Source organism: Desmodus rotundus, chromosome 11 (genome assembly GCF_022682495.2).
Source record: "Desmodus rotundus isolate HL8 chromosome 11, HLdesRot8A.1, whole genome shotgun sequence".
NCBI classification, from domain to species: Eukaryota; Metazoa; Chordata; class Mammalia; order Chiroptera; family Phyllostomidae; genus Desmodus; species Desmodus rotundus.
This window is the reverse complement of record NC_071397.1, coordinates 33,743,501-33,763,963: the sequence shown is the minus strand read 5'-3', so window position 1 is coordinate 33,763,963 and position 20,463 is coordinate 33,743,501. Positions and strand designations below refer to the sequence as shown.

Below are 20,463 nucleotides of genomic sequence, written 5' to 3'. Positions count from 1 at the left end.
GAAGCCTAGAGGTTATTCTCTGGAGAAAACGGAGGGTTTCTCAGAACACCAGCAACAACTGAAAGCATGCGCACAAAACCTGCCATGTCGTGACGAAAACTCTCCCCAACCAATTTCCATTAGGCTCTTCTGAACTTTCCTCCCTGACTAGGTCTCACCTAGGCCTTCCAAGTCTGTCCTGTACTTGTTGAGCCTGGAAAAGCCTGTATAGAGAAATCCCCCGAGCCTTGCTATCTCATCAAGTTCTTCATCCCCTACCCTTGCTGTTTCCTCTTAATTATTTTGTATCCACTGGCCCACCTAACTCTGCTCACTGGCTATAAATCCCCCAGCTGTCTTTGCTGGATTTGACTTTGAGCATGATTTCTCTCCCCTATTCTAATAACCCTGTTACAGATTGATATATGTGTTTGCTATGGATTGAATTGTGGCTGCTCCCCCTGCCCTGAAATTCATGTGTTGAAGCCCTAACCCCCAATGTGACTATATTTGGACACAGGGTTTTCAGGAGGTATTTAAGGTTAAATGATATCATAAAGGTGAGATCCTAATCCAACAGATCAGTAGCCCTATGAAAAGAGAAAGATTTCTCTCTTTCCCCTCACCCCCTTACCTCTTCCTCCACCCACCCTGCCCTCCCCCCACACACACACTGAGGAAAAGCCATGTGAGCTTTCAGCAAGCTGGTGGCCATCTGAAAATCAGCAAGTACTCAATAGAACCCAGCCATGCTGGCAGCCTGGTCTCAAACTTCCAGCCCACAAGCAGAATAATACACCCCTAATGCAAAGGCCCTCCTTGTCATTTTAACAAGTTTCAGCTAATTTTCCTTTAATGGCATAATAGCAGAAATGAAATACTCACTAGAAGATACAGAAAATAAAGTTGAGGCAATTTTTCAGAAAGCCAAGAAAAAGAGATAGAAAATAGGGGAAAAAAAGAAACAGTAGGAAAAAAAAAAAGATATGAAAATGAGACAAGTAAAAAGATTCAGCACCAAAACACCAGGAAGAGCAGACATCCTCCCCCAACCCCTGCTTTAAAAAGGCAAGAAAAAGGGGAGAAAGCTTTGAAATAGCGGAAGAAAATTCACCCATTAAGTCCTCAACACAATAACTGGGGAAAAGACACACAAAAAGACACCATGTCAAATTTCAGAGTGCCAAAAATAAAAAGATGTTTACACATTTCCTTAGAAATGAGAAAAAGGAAAAAAAAAGGAAGGGGAAAACAATGCTGGTCATACCCAAAGGATCATAAATCAAAATGGCTTCAGCAACACTGAAAGCAGGAAGTCAACACAATGCCTTTTAAATTCTGAAGGAAAATGATTTCCAACTTAGAACGCTGTTCTTAGGCAAACTACCGTTCCCAACTGGAGCGGTATGACCCAGAGACAGCAATCCTGAATGCTGTCATCGAAGACATCTACTGCCCTGGGGACAGCTGAATCTGGCCTAGACTCTCCTCTGAAGGTATCTCATTCTAACAGTCACACTTACTACAAGCATGTTTGCATAGGAAGACTACCTAAAAAGGTATTATAAATTGAATTTTTAAAAGATTGTCTCAATTCCCAGTGCTACTGTACTTAAAACACATTAAGGGCTGACTATTTATGCATGGCAGAAATACAAAGTAAAAAATAAAAGAACTGTTAGAATCACTGGAATCAGTTAAGCAAATTTAAAATTCTTGAAATTCCTTAAGTTATTCAGGAAAAGAGAGGGAATACTCTACAATACCCTATAATCAACTAAAAATTATCATGTTGTGTACTTACTTGACAACTAACATTTTTACAGTAGGCCCTATAGTAATCTATAGAAGTAATCTATATAAGCATTAAGTAATCTATAAAAGGCAATCTGTAGCCTTTCAGAGGTATTATGTTAACCTTTCATTTATTCTTGTTGAAAGGTAAGAAGCATATCACCAAAAGTCTCTTTGGGGAGCAAACATACTGGAGGCAAATACATACACATCCACATTCTTTTTTCTCTGCAACTCCCATGCTGATCCCAATAATGACCATGGGCCATGAGTAGGACAAGAAGATCCATACCACAAAATATGAGCCATTGCCTGTAATGCCACCATTTCCTTCAAAGATTACCCTTTAAAAATTATAACTATGAAAATGATAATGCCTTATATTTTATTAGCTAAGGTATTGGAAATTGAGTATTAAAGGTAATGTATAGTTGGTCTGAAAGCACTGGAAAAAGATACCAAAAAGGATAGGAAAAAGCATAAAATAGGTAAAAAGAACCCTGAAGACTGTCTTCCACAATCACTCATTCTATTAGCTTATTTATTTAGCCACCTACTACATACCACATGTTGCTAAGTGCTAGGGACATAATCATGGGCAAAAACAGACATGGTCTGGCCTCATGGGTTTTATTATAGGAAAACACTCACTTGGAATAGAGCAGTAAACAAAATTGGCAAAAATCCCTGCCCTCCAGGATCTTAAATTCTAGTTGGGGGTAAGGGAGTGGGGACAGATGTATCAAATTTGCCTTCTAAAAAGACTACTCTTTCATCTGGCCAGGCCCTAGCCTTGCTGATCAAAAGAATGTTATGTGTACCCTTGGCACACAAGCTTTAGACTGGCAACTTCTCTCATCTGTATCAGTGTGTCCTGAAGGCTATTAGCTTCCCTGGTGTCCAGACGCTGTGAGAGAACTGGGCACCAGGTAACAGTTGGCCGTTGCTGGTGTGTTTTGTTGAGTACCTAGTGCAATCTTTCATTGAGCATTTCAGTTACATAAGAACATATTTGTGCACCAAAATTCTCGAAAACACTTCAGCAGAATTTCTTTAAGTCACTAAGTTACCTTTTAAAATGCCTTCCTAGAAAACATTTCCAAGTTTGAGAATTACTGAATTGCTGTATATTGTATTATACACTCATTAAATATTAGTATTAAACTTTACTGTGAATATCTTGGTTATAGCAGCAATGAATGTTCACTAACAATGGGGAGAAAATACCTATGTCTAAGTCCAAACCCAAGACAAAGAAACAACATTAGAAAACACCTTAAGGTAACAGATCTAAAACTGACTACCTCAACTTAATTGAGAAATAATTTTGGCATTTACCCATTTATTTTTCAGTGAGTATTTACTAAGCACCTACTATATGTCGACCACTGGTTTTAGCTTCGATACTGATGAGAAAATACAGAACTCTAAACGTTTTTCAGTCTAAGACATCAAAAAAGAACAATGTCCAGGCAAGCTATGACACTCTCAATTTTAATAGTTATAGGTCCAGTCGATCACAGTCATAGTTCCAATGACTGACCATTTCTTATAAAAGCTATGGAATTGTAGTTTTAAATATAACCTTAGGAAGCCCAATGAATAGACTGACGTTTAAAGCTAGGTCCGTTACCACTTAATTCTTAGAAATAGAATCAGAACACCTAAGGGAGCTTCAACTTAACTGATACAATTAAGATTAACTTACTAGCTAAAAAAATATTAAAAATAAAAGCAATTATTATATTAACAAGTTTATCATTATATAGTTATTAAACATTTAAAATATTTTACAACATGACTTGTAAAGTGATACTATCAGGAAATTACTCCAAAAGTACAGAATTGTGAGAATTGGTTATATGATTTTGTTCCATTTTCAGAGAAGAAATGATATACTATATTTCAGATATAAACTCCTCCAGACACTATTACCACAAAACAGATACGAATTTACATATAAATCAAATAATATATGTAGACAATCTATAATAAGGTAACCTGGCCAAAACGCAGACCATTCTAGAGAAAGCCCTCTATTCTTGAGAGTCTAAACATACCAGTTTGCTTCAGAAGCTCAAAATTTCTTTTACAGATATTAAAATACCAGAATATAATTACAAGACATTATCCCAGGTAATTTAAATTTTCCATACACTGTGACTGATTTTCTTTATTGTCCAATGAATTTATTCAGAACTTGCCTACATTTGTAATTAGTGCTAGATACAAAAGTTTCTTAAGTTTGTTGGTCTTTCAAAAAAGGAGTTTATAAAAGACTGTAGACTTTAATTAATTTTTTCACAAACAATGTTGGTCTCCCAATAAGTGGTTAATGAAAAGCAAAATCAAATTTCAAGAACCAAAGTTAGTCTTCAAACCAACAGGCATCCTTTTCTCCAGAAGGATCCTGCCTTTGTAAAATGGCCCACTCTGCTCATGTTGAAACACTTTGCAGTGTAATTGAGGCCTTAGGCCAACGTTATTCAGATTTTTCAGATATTAAAAGATGTACAAGTGAGCAAAACCACAATCTAGATGGTACGCTATAATTAATCAAGGTGATAAGAAGTCTGAAAAATCCTTAATCTTTTAAACACATCTGTGACATCTCTGGCATTTTAAATCTCCTAAAATGTCCCAAAATAGAAGTTGAAGATTTTCAGCTAAAATAAGAAGGGTCATTTTAAAGAGATGACCTCAATGTCCAATCTAATTCAGGCCACATAGTTCTCCTAAGATAAGAAATTGTTAAACAGGGTGGAAAATCTGAAATGCCATGATCAGGAGTAATAAACCCTAAGAGACATTTTTTAAAAAAGGGTAGAAGGTACTGTTGCATTGTAATCTCTACCATTCTTTCATTAATGAGCCGGTAAAATTTAGAATATTCAATAAGCCTTTTATGTAATTCATAACACTAATAATTTTTAACTCCATAACTTCAGTTGTGTGTAAATGTATATGCACACATATGTCGTACAAAAACAGAAACTGAAGATGAACTGAATTTTCTTCTCACAGGTGGTATAGTTCAATTCAGCTCATCAAACATACCCAAAGGGTGAACTCAGCAGGCACCAGAGCCCTGTTAAAGCAAATCTTACTATGGGGGACAGCCGTTTTACAAATATTTGTCCCCTGTAATTATGGCCACTCCTCAAAACCAGTTTGCCTAAGTAAGGGTCAATCCCTTCCCTGCCGACATGCCAACAGCAATCAAGGATCAACTACATAAAGATGGCGGCATAGGTAACACAACTTGCCTCCTCACAAAACCACATCAAAATTACAACTAAAATACAAAACAACCATCACTCAACCATCATAAATAGAGTTGAACAGAAGTCCAACAACTACAGAATAAAAGAAACCACATCCTTCCAGACTGGTACAAGGGGCAGAGTCGCAGAACAAGTTGGCCCCACATCTATGTGTGGTAGACAAAAATTTGGGAGAGATATTTTGGGAGCAAGAAGTCCCAGCTCCACACCAGGCTCCCAAGCACAGGATTCGAGTGCCAGGAAAAAAAGTCCCCATAACTTCAGCCTGCAAAAACCAGTGGGTATTGATTTAGTGGAAAAAACTTCTTGAGTTCCAAGCAGTTCCTCTCAAAGAACCCACACACAGACTTACTCAGACTCACTCCCCCTGAGCTCCATTACTGGAGTAGCAGCTTGAGAAGCACCAGTAGCATACAGGGAGAAAATTAAATGTGGCATCAAGGTGAGAGCTAGGGAACAGCTTTCTCCCAGACAGAAAAGCTGGCAGAAGCCACTGTCACTTTTCTGAACCCTCTTTCCACAGAGCCACAGAGCCATAGCGCCACCAGGCTGATGCCATATCTGAGACTCCATCAGCCTGGCTAACATTGTTCTCCCCACCCTGGAGATCCCCAGAGACTCCATCCCACCCAACTTATGGGTTTAACCAAGCTGCTTTTACTACATATGAACAGCTGAACTTGGCTCTTGCTTCCCAACTTCCTAAATCCTCTCAAACAACCAACAGTCCAGCTTCAGTGAGCCTCCAGCCCCTGTACCTCTTGCTAACTGTCCCCAGGCCCAGCACAAGTAGCAGCCATTTCAGAGTGATTTATACCTCAGGCAGGGTGGCCCTGGGCAAAATACAGGTGGGGCTTGACCTTGGCCTGCCCTACCAAAGAAACCCCAGAGCCTGTGCACCCAGTGAGCAGCTACAGACGACATCGGAGCTCCAGCACCCTGCTCCCGCACAGCTGATCCTCCATGGAGGGTGGAGGTTGGTGGTCAGTGATCACAGCCAGTCCTTGCATCTGACTGACCTAAGTAAATACCTCCCATTGACCTGCCAACAGCAATCAAGTCTGAACTACAAAAGAAGGGTGTATTCAGCCCACATGGAGGGCATACCTCATGTACCCAGCTTGAGTGATAGGGGAGGCTGTGCCACTGGACCATACAGCACACCTACTACACTATGCCACGCTACCAAGAAAGGGAGTCATAGCAGCTCTACCTAATACATAAAAACAAACACAGGGAGGCTGCCAAAAGTAGGAGACAAAGAAACATGGCCCAAATGAAAGAACAGATCAAAACTCCAGAAAAAGATCTAAACAAAAGGGAGATAAGCAACCTATCAGATACAGAAACACTGGTTATAAGGATGCCCAAGGAACTTAGTGAGGACCTCAACAGCATAAAAAAGATCCAGCCAGAAACTAATTGAAATAAAGAACAATTTACAGGGAGACAACAGTAGAGTGGATGAAGTCAAGAATTGAATCAATGACTAGGAATATAGGGAAGCAAAAAATAAGCAATCAGAACAAGAAGAAAAAAGAATCCAAATATAACGAGGACACAGTAAGCAGCCTCTGGGACAACTTCAAGCATTCCAACATTCACATCATAGGGGTGCCAGAAGGAGAAGAGAAAGAGAAAAAATTGGAAATCTACTTGAAAAAATAATGAAAGAAAAATTCCTTAATATGGTAAAGGAAATACACACGCAAGTGCAGGAAGCACAGAGTCCCCTAAACAAGGTGGATGCAAAGAGACCCACTCCAAGCACATCATAATTAAAATGCCAAAGGTTAAAGATAAAGACAGAATCTTAAAAGCAGCAAGAGAAAAGCATTAGTTACCTACAGGGGAGCTCCCATAAGACTGTTAGCTGATTCTCTAAAGAAACTTTGCAGGCTACAAGGGACTAGCAAGACATATTCAAAATAATGAAAAACAGTGACCTCCAGCCAAGATTGCTCTACCCAGCAAAGATATCGTTTAGAATCAAAAGGCAGATAAAGAGCTTCGCAGACAAGGAAACACTAAAGGAGTTCATCATCACCAAACAATTATTATATGAAACATTAAAGGGACTTAAGAAAAAGGAGGTCAAAACTATGAACCATAAAATGGCAATAAATACATATCTCCCAAAAATGAATCTAACAAACAAATAGAAATAAGACAGAATCATGGATACGTTGATTGTTGCCAAATGGGAGGGGGTGCGGGGGAATGGGTGAAGAGGTGAGGGGATTAAGAAGTACAAATAGGTAGAACACCCATGGGATGTAAAGTACAGTATAGGAAATGAAGTAGCCAAAGAAGTTATACAGATGACCCATAGACATGAACAACGGTGGGGGGAATTGCCTAAGGGAGAGAAGGGTGCTGGGCTGAGGGGGACAATGGGGGAAAATTGGGACAACTGTAATAGCATAAACAATAAAATATAACTTTTAAAAAATTATCAACTATAACAGGAGGGCACACACAACCCACACAAGGGACCTGCCCTGGAGTACTGACAAAGGTGACCAGGGAGACTGTGAGACTGTGCCATGAGTCCCAAGGCCACCCTGCCCAAACCAGACATAGCAGATCTACCTTATACACAGAAAAGAACACAGGAAGTCAAACAAAATGAGGTGACAAATAAACATGACCAACTGAAATAACAGGACCACTGAAACTCCAGAAAAAGAACTAAATAATAGAGACAAGTAATCTACCAGATGCAGAGTTCAGAACACTGGTTATAAGGATGCTCAATGAACTAAGAAGAAGAGAACTAGTGAACTAGATGAACTAATGAACTAGATCTCACTAGGAATTTTAACAAAGAGATAAGAAACATAAAAATGGAGATGGAAACCATAAAAAAGAACCAGTCAGAAATGAAGAATATCTGAAATGAAGAATATACATTAAAGGGAATCAACAGCAGAGCAGATGAAACAGAGGATCAAATCAACAATATGAAAGACAAGGTGGCAGAAAATGCTCAATCAGAATAACAAAAAGAAAAAAGAACCAAAGAAAAAATAGGATAGTTTAAGAGATTTCTTGTTGGGAGCCACCCTGCCTGGTTTCAGAAGCTGTAATCCCCATGGCTAAGGCTGAGTCAGAGACCTTGGGACCATAAGCCACTAAGGGGACAAAGCTTATTTCCCTGGCAGGGGTACCACCTCTGCCCACTTTACTTTACCCTGCTTGGCCCTGAGCCTGACCAGTTAGCCAATGACGGGTAAGATTCCTCAAGGGAGGGACGACTTAAGGCAGGCATGGTCACGCAGAAGCCCACAGGGAAGGACTTGGGGGGTTATAGAAAAAGAGGGTGATGGACCCTTGCCCCACAGCTTTCACATAGCCTGAGTCCTCATTCTGTCTGCAAGAAGTCTCCTAATCTCTTGGCTGCCTTACTTCCCCTTCCTGATTTAGGCCTGAAACAATGACAGAGGGCTGTGCAGTCCTATGCTGGACAGGGCGGATTCCCCAGGGCAATCAGGCCTAAGAAAGAATGCATAAAATCCTGTGAAACCTGTTTTGTTTATACCCTCAGTTTAAATGATTAGGGTCCAAGCCTGAAATGAATTTGTTTCCCAAAATCTTATAGCCCTCTAGCTAACTGACCCTGACTCAGAATAAGCCCTCTTAGTTCTTTGAATGTTATCTATTGTTTGATCCTTACTGCCTGACAATGATTGATGAGCTTTACCTGTACTCCTGTGCAAATTGAACCCAATAAAAGCCCATTGAGGAAAAGGCTCTTGGCTCTTCTCCTTTGAGAGATCCTCCTTTCCTCCCCAAGCACATCTTGTCTTGGTAAACTTATTCTCATCTGTGGTGGCCAGGGGGGACCCTGCGGGCAGAGCCCCCCCACAGATTCTGGGACAACATCAATTCACATCATGAAGGTGCCAGAAAGATAAAAGAAGGATCAAAGGATTGAAAATTTATTTGAAAACAACAGTGACTGAAAATTTACCTAACCTGGAGAAGGAAACAGACATACAAGTCCGGGAATGCAAAGTCCCAAACAAAATGAGCACAAAGAGACCCACACCAAGACATATCATAATTAAAATGGCAATGGCTAAAGACAAAGAAAGAATCTTAAAGTCATCAAGAGAAAAGCAGTTAGTTAAATAAAAGGGAACTCTCATTAGCCTGTCAGTTGACTTCTCAACAGAAACTCTGCAGGCCAGAAAAGACTGGCATGAAATATTCAAAGTGATGGAAAGCAAGGACCTACAACCAAAAATTACTCTACCCATCAAAGCTATCATTTAGGACAGATAAAGAGGTTCCCAGAGAAAAAAAAAAGACAAAGGAGTCCATCACTACCTAACCAGTATTGCAAGAAGTTTTAAAGAGATTTCTTTAAGAAGAAAAATAAATATGAATAATGAAATGGTCATAACTACGAATCTATCAATAATTGCTTCAAATGTAAATGGATTAAATGCTCCAAACAAAAGATATAGGATGGCTGAATGGAGAAGAAAGCAAGATCCCACCATATGCTGCCTATAAGAGACCCACTTCAGATTGAAAGACATAAAGAGACCAAAAGGGATGAATAAAGATATTTCATGAAAATGGAAACAAATAAACAACAACAACAACAAAAAACACCTGGGGTAGCACTACTTATGTAAGGCAAAATAGATTTCAAAACAAAGGCTATAACGAGAGACAAAGAAGAGCATTTCATAATGGTAAAGGAATCAATCCAATAAGAAGATATAACTTTCGTGAACATTAGCACCTAACATAGGAGCACCTCAATATATAAAGCAAATCTTGACAAACATGAAGTGAGAGGTGGACAGTAACACAATACTACTATGGGACTTTAACACTCCATTGACATCAATGGATAGATCATGCAGGCAGAAAATCAACAAGGAAACAGGGGCCTTAGATGACACATTGGACCAGATGGATGTAATTGATATTAGAACATTTCATACCAAAGCAGCAGAATATGCAAGGGGAGACCTCCCAAAACAGACTTATCACCTAAGGGCAGGCCCCCTGTAGTACAGGCTTTCTCTCCTAGGTGAGTTTTCTAGGAACCCACCTGTATCAGTGTACCAGGTGGTGCTGTTGTCAGAGGCTGCATTCCACTTCAGTGAAATTGTTCTGAAGACTCTTTCATTGCATTTGCCCATTTCATGATGGGTGATTTACAAGTGCATCTGCCCACATGTGCTGAGTGTTCAGCAGTTTTTGACCAAAAATATCATGACCGCCATGACCCACGCTCCCTATTCAGCTGATCTCACTCCAAAAGACTTGATTTGTTTCCCGGGATGAAAAAAGTCCTCAAAGGAAAATGTTTTTGCCAATGTGGAGGAGGTGAAACAAAAAGCGGCAAAAGCACTAAAAGGCATCAAAATAAATGAGTTCAAAAACTGTTTTGAGCAGTGTAAAAAAACATCTTCATAGGTGTATTACATCAAATGAAAAGTACTTTGAAGGCGACTAAAGTTTAAACATGTAAAATAACTACATTACTTTTTTAATAAATAAATTCTGGGTTTTTGGGGTCCCCCCTTGTACATTCTTTTCAAAAGCACATGCAACATTTTCCAGGATAGACCATGTTAGTCCACAGAAAAGTCTCAATAAATGTAAGAAGAGTGAAATCATATCAAGCATGTTCTTCAATCACAACAGTATGAAACTAGAAATTAATTACAGTAAGAAAACTGAAAAACATAAAAATACTACCAGATGCAGAGTTCAGATGGAAGCTAAATAACATTGCTACTAAACAATAAATGGGTTAACAATGAGATCAAGAAAGAAATCAAAAGATACCTTGAGACAAATGAAAATGAGAACACAGCAACCAAACAAATAATAGTAATCTATGGAACAAAGCCAAAGCAGTTCTAATAGGGAAATTCATAGCAATGCAGGCCTATTTCAAAAAACAAGAAAAATCTCAATCTATAATTACCGCTAAATGAACCAAAAAGAGAAGAACAATTCAGTTGGTCAAATAAGCAACAAAATCACATTCACAGACTGTGAAGTACCTTGCATTGACGTGCCCTTACATGTTATCTCATTTAATTTTTATAACTCTATGAGGTAGCCCCATTTTGACACTGAGGTTCAATAGTTTAAGCAAGTTGCCCAGAGACAACTAAGAAATGAATGTAGAGGCCAGATTAGAATCCTGTGTGACCCAAAGTCCAAATCTCTACTCGCTGCACTACACAAGTGCCTAATAAAGCTTCTTGTCTGCACTAGTGGCTTATTCGATATTTATCACTAAATCTGGAAAAAGACTTGGTTGTATAAAACTATGTTGTCCTAACCTATTTTTAATGGCACAAGAAATAAACTTTGTTTAAAAGTAAAGGCTTTATGAAAACCCTCTCACTACTTTCATAAACATTAAAATGTTTATTTCTTGCCTGTAAACTCTTAATTTGGACCTAAAGTCTTTAATGGCTCAATTTAAGTAAGTACAAACTAAAACTTCTTGTCGTAGTGACCTGTATTCAAGGCAAACATGATGATAAGTGGAGTTAATTTTGTCTTCTAGTTAATACTGCATTTAAATGACTGGCTGAGAGTCAGAGACAATCAGAAGAATTAAAGCCTTTACTGAAATTTTTTACTTTATTGATTTTGTAATAAAATATTATATTGTTTCTTCTTAATTGACATATCAGTAAAAATATGTAACAAGAATATTCAAATATTCTACAGAATGGGAAACCTGAACTATCTTTTCAAAATTCTTTTCCTATTTAATTTACTTTAATAAATTCCAACCCCACTCCACGACATGCTTTAAAGATTATATCCACCAAACTATATGTAAAAAATCAGATTTTCTCACTTTTTAAAATAAATATTCCTCAAGCTTTCACTACCACCACATCTACTTTCCAACCTGTATCTGTGCCCATATATTCTGCCTTCCCTTCTGTTACTAAGGCCAAATGAGTCTTAGTCATATCTTAGATCAATCCCTTTGCCCACTCACCATATCTTATCCCCTCCAGGCCATGAAAAGACAGTGCTTCTGCAATATCTATCTCCTTCTCCCCCCCTATTTCTCTCATCATCAAATGTTTCTATTCACTATCTCTATTTCCTCTCTTCTCATCCTCTCTTGAACCCATTCCTATGAGACTTCTATCACCAGCCCTCAAGATCACCAATCACATCCTCCACGCTGCTAAATCACACAATCAATTCTCAATCCTCACCTTACTCAAATATGAAGCATCATTTGGCATAGTTGAGTACTCTCTCCTTGAAGCACTTACTTCAGGATGTCTCATTCTTCTGGTTTTCTTCCTATATTGCCCCAACACCTTTACGGTTGCCTTTGGCTGGATCCTCCTTATCTTTTCAATGTGAGAAACTCTTGGGGATCAATCTTTGGGCTTTTTCTCTACTTACTCTCATCTCATTCCCATGTCATCTAATCTTAAGCTTTAAACATTACCTATATGCCAATAATGCCCAAATTTGTATGTCCAGCTTACCACTCGCCCCTGAGCTCCAGATATCTAGAGCTCAGAGCCTACTCGACATCGCTGCTTAGGAGACCAACAGCCATCGCAAACCTACCATATCCTAACATGACCTCCTATCTTCCCTTTCAAATCTATTCTCATAGTTCTCTTCTCTTTAAATGACAATTACCTCCTTACTCTTGCCCATACCAACAACTTTGAAGTTATCCTCAACTTTCCTCTTTCTCTCACATTCTATATCAAATCCTCCAGTAAATTCTGTTCATTCTGTCTTCAATTACATTGAAGACCTTTATGGATCTCACCAGTACGACCAATTCCACATTCTCTCACAAAGATCACTACAGCAGTTTCTGACTGGTCCCCTGCTTCCTATTGCCTACACAGTCGGTTCTCAGTACAGAAGTCAATTTGATCCCTTTATAACATAAGTCATATCATGTTGCATTTCAACACTCTCCAAATGCTTACCATGTCATTCACATAAAAGCCTAACTCTTACAATGGCCCACCAGATCCTTCACAAATTATCCCCCACCCATCCGCCCAAAACCAGCACACTCATACACCCTTCCCCACTTGATTTTTCCTACAGTACTTAACATCTGACATACTTACATGTTTTACTTATTTAGAATATGTGTATTCAAACCAGGGACTTCGTATATCTACGGCTATGAATCGAGAAGCCTAGAACAGTGGTTGGCACAAAATAGATATCTATTGAATAGACCAATTAATTTCATAGTCCTGCCAACTATAAAATAGCTAGTGTTATTGCAATGAGATAAGAAACAAAAAGCAGAGAAACCCGACACTATAGTTAGCCTACTCCAGCTCCATCACAGCAAATATAATCTTTCCTTGCCATGGCTGGTGGCTCAGTTGGTTGGAGCATCATACCATACACCATAAAGTTGTGAGTTCAATCTCTGGTCAGGGCACATACCTAGGCTGTGGGTTTGATTCCCACTCAGGACACATATGGGAGGCAGCCAATCAATGTTTCTCTCTCATATTGATCTTTATTTCTCTCTCTCAAATCAATGAAAATATCTTCTGTGTGGATTAAAAAAATAATAAAATTTAAAAATAAAAATAAACTTTCCATCAGACTCAGTTGAAGATTGAGATCCACTTTTACCTGAAGGCCCTTGAGATGAGAACCTTAGTACTTAGCAGCACCCAGGTTATGGGTCCACTTCATTTGGTTAGAGAACGTAACTCATGATATGTGTTTCTTAATGGTATTGTTGACTCGTTCACATTTGTTCAGCCTCATACCAATTCTGAATTTTCTTTCATTAAAGTAAAGGCTGATGTCAGACGTCTCATGTGACTCAACATAAAGCAAACAAGAATCCAAGAAAAAGAAGGTGAAATGTTCACTGTTAGCTGGCATGCCTACTTATGGGAAGTGGAAATAGGAAGCATCACTTAACACAGATGAGCTCATTATTTACTGAGATGGGTCCCTAAGAGAACATTTTAATAACTAGAAAGGCTTTCAGGAAGCAAATTTTCAACAGGGCATAAATTCTGTTTTCAACTTTTAATTAAAGTCATAGAGTAAATATTATACTTGACTCCTCCAGACACGAGTTTAAAAAAAAAAAACAAGTGTAACAGGATCAACAAATCTTTTTCACAAAATTAATCCTCAACTGAATGTCCTAAGATTGATGGGTAGAAACATTAGAGTAAACTGCATATTGTTTAATAACATTTCCAAGTGCTGTGGGTAACAGCAATTTTACAAGTTTTGGAAGGGCAAACTAAAAAATATTTATGGACTTCAGGAACAATTTTTCTTTCTCAATTACCAGCCACCAATAGAACAAGCAAACATTAGAACATTAAAATGTTAGGTCTCTGACAAATCCATTCTGAAATAGCTCCTACAGAAAATACTGAGTGATTCATTTAAATTCATTTCTTCTCACTTTTATAACTGGAAGAACTATACTTACCTTGTGATTATAAACATAAGAACTACTTGAAGTAGTAATAAGATGATGAAACTATTTAAGTACTTTAAAAATTAAACCAACAACAAAATGAAAAGACAACACACTGAACCAGAGAACACATTCACAAATCATCTGATAAAGGATTAATATCCAAAACTTATAGAAAACTTGTAAAACTCAACACCAAACAAGCAATTCAATTAAAAAATAGGCAAAGGAACTGAATAAACACTTCTCCAAAGAGGACATACAGATGGTCAAGAGACATATGAAAAGATGCTCATGCCACTAATCATCAGAGAAATGCAAATAAAAAATACAATGAGATATTATCTCATGCCAGTCAGAATGTCTATCATCAATAAATCAACAAACAAGTGCTGGTGAAGATGAGGAGAAAAGGGAACCCTCATGCACTGTTGGTGGGAATGCAGACTGGTGCAGCCACTGTGGAAACAATATGGAGTTACCTAAAAAAATTAAAAATGTATCTGCCTTATAACCAGCAATTCCACTTTGGGAATATATCTGAAGAAACCTGAAGTGTTAATTCAAAAGAATATATGCACCTCTATGTTCATTACAGCATTATTTACAATAGCCAAGACCTGGAAGCAGCCCAAGTGCCCATTAATAGATGAGTGGATAGAAAAGCTGTGGTACATTTATAAAATGGAATAATTCTAGGCCACAAAAAAGGAGGAAATCTTAACTTTTGAGACAGCATAGGTGGACCTGAAAAGTATTATGCTAAGTGAAATAAGCCAGAAAGAGAAAGACAAATGCTTTATGATTTCACTTATATATGGAATCTAATGAACAAAATGGAAACAGACTCACAGATACAGACAACAGATTGACAGGTGACAGAAGGGAGAGAGTGGAGGGGGGTGAAATATGTGAAGGGATTAAGAAAAACAAAAAACCTACCTCATAGACACAGACAACAGCATGACGATTACCAGAGAGAAAGGGGATGCGGGAAAGTAAAAGAGAGTAAAGGGGTGGGGGGTGGTAAATGGTGATGAAAGGAGACTTGACTTTGGGTGATGAACATACAATACAGTACACAAATGATGTATTAGAGAATTGTACACTCGAAACCTGTATCAGCTTATTAACCAATGTCACCCCAATAAATTCAATGAAAATTAAAACTATACATGTTTTCCTACAAAATGTAATCTCTTCAGTATATAATGCCATACATTTATGGGAGGAATGTTTGGGAAGCGTGGAGTCCCAAGAGAACTATGAGTCGTGAAGTAGCATTATTACAAACGCATTCTACAAACATTTACTGAATTCCTATTATGAGTCAGGCAAAGCACCAAAAGGAAAAACAAGTATTTCTCATCTTAAACAAAAAACAAAAGTACATTTTTTCTTTAAAAAAAATCACATATAGAAATAAGCTCCTAAAAATTCCCAAAGTTACAGTTATCTCCCACTGCCATTAAAGGAATTCAAACTAATTAGAGGTGGCTAAGATTTTAATATCTTAAATTGTACCATCATTAAACAAGGTGGAACCCGATATGAATTTCACTGTACTGGAAAAATGCAAGCATTTTTAAAAGAGAGAGAGCATCCCAGTCAACTACAGCTGTGTTACAGCTATGTGTACTTTTGGATTTGTTCCAAAGAAACCTGAATCTGTTTCCAGAGAGAATGAAAAATGTTAAAGACACCTGATAAATTATTCCTGACTGAAAGTTTTCTGAGAGTAAAACTGTTTTAAAAAAATTTTTTTACAGATCTTTTTATAAAAAATAAACATCTTTTGATTGTTTGAATTTATGAATTCAATTTTTGTTCAGTAACCAATGTCAAGTTCCAGGTTTTGTCTGTTGTGTATTTACACTTTCTCCACCACTGTATGTCAACTGGGTGAAGCCTTCCAGAATAGTCTAAATACTTGAAAGGATGATCACAAGTATTACAAAATAAGATACTGGCATTTATTTATGCCTCTAATTTAAATACTTTGCAGAAGTGGTAAATGAAAGCCTGCAGTTTTAATAGTTGTATTTTTATGGAAATATCTATGAAGGGGTTTTTTTTTGCCTTTTTATTTCTAGCAGAGGTTAATAATACATTTTTATATATTCTGCTTACATAGAGTTTCCATTTTAACATTTAGAGAACATATGGAGTATGACTCCCTGGGCTTCTTGTTTTTATGTTACTTTCAGTATGTATATAAATGAAGACCAGAGAGAAATAGAAAACATAGGCTGCTGTGTTGGGGCCAGAGATATAAGTTGATGCGTAAGTTATAACACCTACCTTCAGAGTTAGAATGAGCAGCACTCTGCAAATGAAAGTGCCTGCGCCTCACGTCACACCAGGAACCTTGCCTAACGCTGTCAAGAGTGCCCAACTTTGTGGTTACATATAATGAAATAGTCTTGTTTGTGGTCTTCAGTTTCCTAAAAGGAAAGTCTATTTTCTTTCCTTTATCACTACAGAGGTATGTCATTGGTTCTTAAATGTCTGTCTAAAAGAAAGCTGTAAGCAATGTTAAAAAAAGAACTCAAACTAATTACTGGGGGGGGGGGGCCGGAACAATAACTAAAGTGGTAATATCCCAGGTCCCCTAATGCCTGGGGGCGGGGGGAAGTGGTCAGAAAACCAGTGCTGTGCTGTTCCTAAGCACTGTAAAGTGGTAAAGTTAGTCTACACCTTCTCTTTCTTCATTTCCCCATCTGAAAACACTAACACAGGCCCCCGAAAACAGGCAAAAATGAAGACATAAGGGCTATCTTAATTACTTGAGATGGAGACTCAAACCCTAAGCTACACAAACCCGATAGTAAGTAAACTGGGGGAAGGGTAAATCAAAGCAAATATATTTTGCTTTATAAACAAACCTACATTTGCTTGCCTTATTAACTCCCTAGGGCTAATAGTTTCTTTAAGTATTAATCAGAAAATTTCAAACACTGATGACATTCACTGTGTTCACATGGTTTTTTCCAGGATTTATCATCCTGGTCCCTCTCTCACCTACAAACAGCTTTGTTCTTACCTTGCTGAGGTGTTCCTTCCCCATTAAATAATAGACCAAAAGTAAGATACTCCTATACGGGCACATCAAGACAGGATTACTCAGACTTCTCATCAAAATCGCAGCATAGTAAATGCAGTACTCACACCCTCCCACAACTACATCAAAATTACAGCTAATCTACAGAACCACCATCATTCAGAACTGTCTGAAAACCAGGTGAATAGGTGTCCTACAACTAGAGATTTAAAGAATCCACATCAAGACTGGTAGGAGGGTCACAGATGCCGAATGGACCCACATCCCTGTTTGGTGGATAAAAATCAGGAGGGATATCTTGGCTGTTAGGGCTGCAAAAGTTCCTGCTGAAGAGCAACGGTCCCAGCTCCACATCAGGCCCCCAAGCCCAGGGTTCCAGTGCCAGGGAGAGAAATCCCCATAACTCGTAGCTGTGAAAAACAACAGGAATTGAGGCTGAGTGAGAGGGAGGGCTTCTGTGGACCCAGACAGCTCCTCTTAAAGGTGCCAGCATACAGACTTACTCTGACTAGCTCTTTCTGAGATCCAGTACTGGGACAACAGCTTGAAAGGCACCCAGAACACAGAGGGAGGAACTGAAGTATCTGGCATTAGGGCAAGGGCTGGGCAAAGCAGCTTTCTCCGAGAGAGAAGTGCTGGTAGGAGCCATTATTCCTTTTCTGAGCCCTCCCCCTATTGAGCGGGCAGGCAGAGACCATATGTGATACTCCATGAACCCTGGCTCACACTGTTCACCCTGCCCTGGTGATTCTCTGAAGCTCCAAGCCACCCAACTTTCAGGCCCATCCAAGCTGTTTCCAGTGGCTTTTCCACATGAATGACCTGTATTGGCTCCCGCATCACACTTTCCTAAAATCTCTGAAACAAGGAGCATCTGGCCTCAGTATGCCCCATACCACTAAGTAACCCCAAGCCAAACACTAGCAGCAGCAGGCCTTGGTTCACACCTTGACCTCTCCTGGGCACCTCCAAGGCCATAACAAGCAACAGGCAGCTGCAGATCTCTTTGTAGCTCAAAGCAGGTGGCCCTGGGTAGAACACAGGTGGTGGCTGACCTTGGCTGCACCTCCTGGGAAGCCACAGAGCCAGCATACCATGTGGACAGAATCAGACCATGTCGAACCACCACCTAACCACAGCAACACAAACAAGGAATGGACTCAGTGAGCACCAGAGCCCCATTAAAGTAAGTCCTGATCCATGGAGTCGGTCCCTACACAGCTGATCCTCCACGGTGGTCACAGACAGTCCTTGCAGGGAATCAGCCTGGGAATAAATTCCTCTCACTGATGTGTCAACACCAATCAAGGCTCAACTACAACAGAAGAGTATACACAGCCCATATGAGGAAAGAGGGCAGATGTACCTGGAGTGCCCAGCCAAGTGAACAGCCCCTAGCCTTACAGGATACCTACTATTATTAGGCCACTCTACTAAGCCCAGGAGATGCAGCAGCTCTACCCACAAAATAGAAACAGACACAGGGAAGCTGCCAAAATGAGGCAACAAAGAAACACATTCCAAATCAAAGAAAAGAATAAAACTACACAAAGACAACTAAACAAAATGGATACAAGCAATCTAATAGATACAGAATTCAAAACACTGGTTATAAGGATGCTCAATGAATTTAGGGAAGAGCAGATGAACTCAGAACTTTAACAGCATAATAAACGACATGGAAACCATGAAAAAGAACATTCAGAATTGAAGGATACACTAACTAAAAAGAATAATTTAGAGGGAATCAACAGTAGAGTGGATGAAGTCAAGAATCAAATCAATGATTTGGAACATAAGGAAGCAAAAAACAGCCAACAGAACAAGAAGAAGAAAAAAGAATCCAAAAAAATGAGGATAATATAAACAGCATCTGGGACAACTTCAAGCATTCCAACATTCACATCATAAGGGTGCCAGAAAGAGAAGAGAAGGAGCAAGAAAAAGGAAATCTATTTGAAAAATAATGAAAGAAAACTTCTCTGATTTGGTGAAGGATATAAACATGCAAGTCCAGGAAGCACTGAAAGTCCTAAACAAGATAGATGCAAAGAGGCCCACTCCAAGACACATCATAATTAAAATGCCAAAGGTTAAAGATAAAGAGAAACTCTTAAAAGCAGCAAGAAAAACGCATTAGTTACCTACAGGGGAGCTCCCTTAAGACTGTCAGCTTCTTTCTCAACAGAAACTCTGCAGGCCAGGAAGGACTAGCAAGAAATATTCAAAGTGATAAAAAGCAAGAATCTACAACTAAGATTACCCTGCAAAGCTATTATTTAGAATCAAAGGACATATAAAGTGCTTCCCTACAAGGAAAAGCTAAAGGTGATCACCACCACAAAATCAGTATTACATGAAATTTTAAAAGTTTTCTTTAAAAAGGAAAAAAAATATTAAACATATGAATAATAAAATGGCAGCAAATACATAACTATCAACAATTGAATCTAAAAAAACAAATAAACCCAAGCAGAACCAAAACAGACTCACAGATACAAAAGACATTCCGATGGTTGCCAGATGAGAGGAGGGTTGGAGAAATGGGTAACAAAGGTGAAGGGACTAAGAAGTACAAATTGGTTGCCACAGAACAGTCATGTGGATGTAAAGTACAGCATAGGGAATATAGTCAATAATACTCTTATCACTATGTGTGGTGTCAGATGGGTACTAGATTTATTGGGATGATCACTTAGTAAATTATATAATGTCTAATCACTGGGGTGTACACCTGAAACTAATATTGTAGGTCAACTGTAACTGAAAAATAAAAAATGATTTAAAATTTTTTAAAAACACAGGATTTCTCTGTCTGCCTAAGAGAAGTCAACTGAGGGAGACTGACCACCTTAGAGAGAGAGAGCAATTTAAGCTGGACTCTGAAGTTC

The 20,463-nt window shown here is 38.7% G+C and overlaps 1 protein-coding gene across 10 annotated transcripts in view; it reads right to left on the bottom strand.

Moving 5' to 3' along the window:
- MYO6 (myosin VI) overlaps positions 1-20,463 on the bottom strand; it is a 156,655-nt gene that overhangs the window by 95,655 nt on the left and 40,537 nt on the right. The window contains exon 1 of one of the 10 annotated variants that reach the window (XM_053913992.2): positions 13,503-13,525. The exons of the other annotated variants lie outside the window; for them this stretch is intronic. The gene's annotated coding sequence lies outside the window, so the exon portion shown is untranslated. Of the gene's footprint in view, positions 1-13,502; positions 13,526-20,463 lie in introns of those variants that run through there. 10 annotated transcript variants of the gene reach the window in all.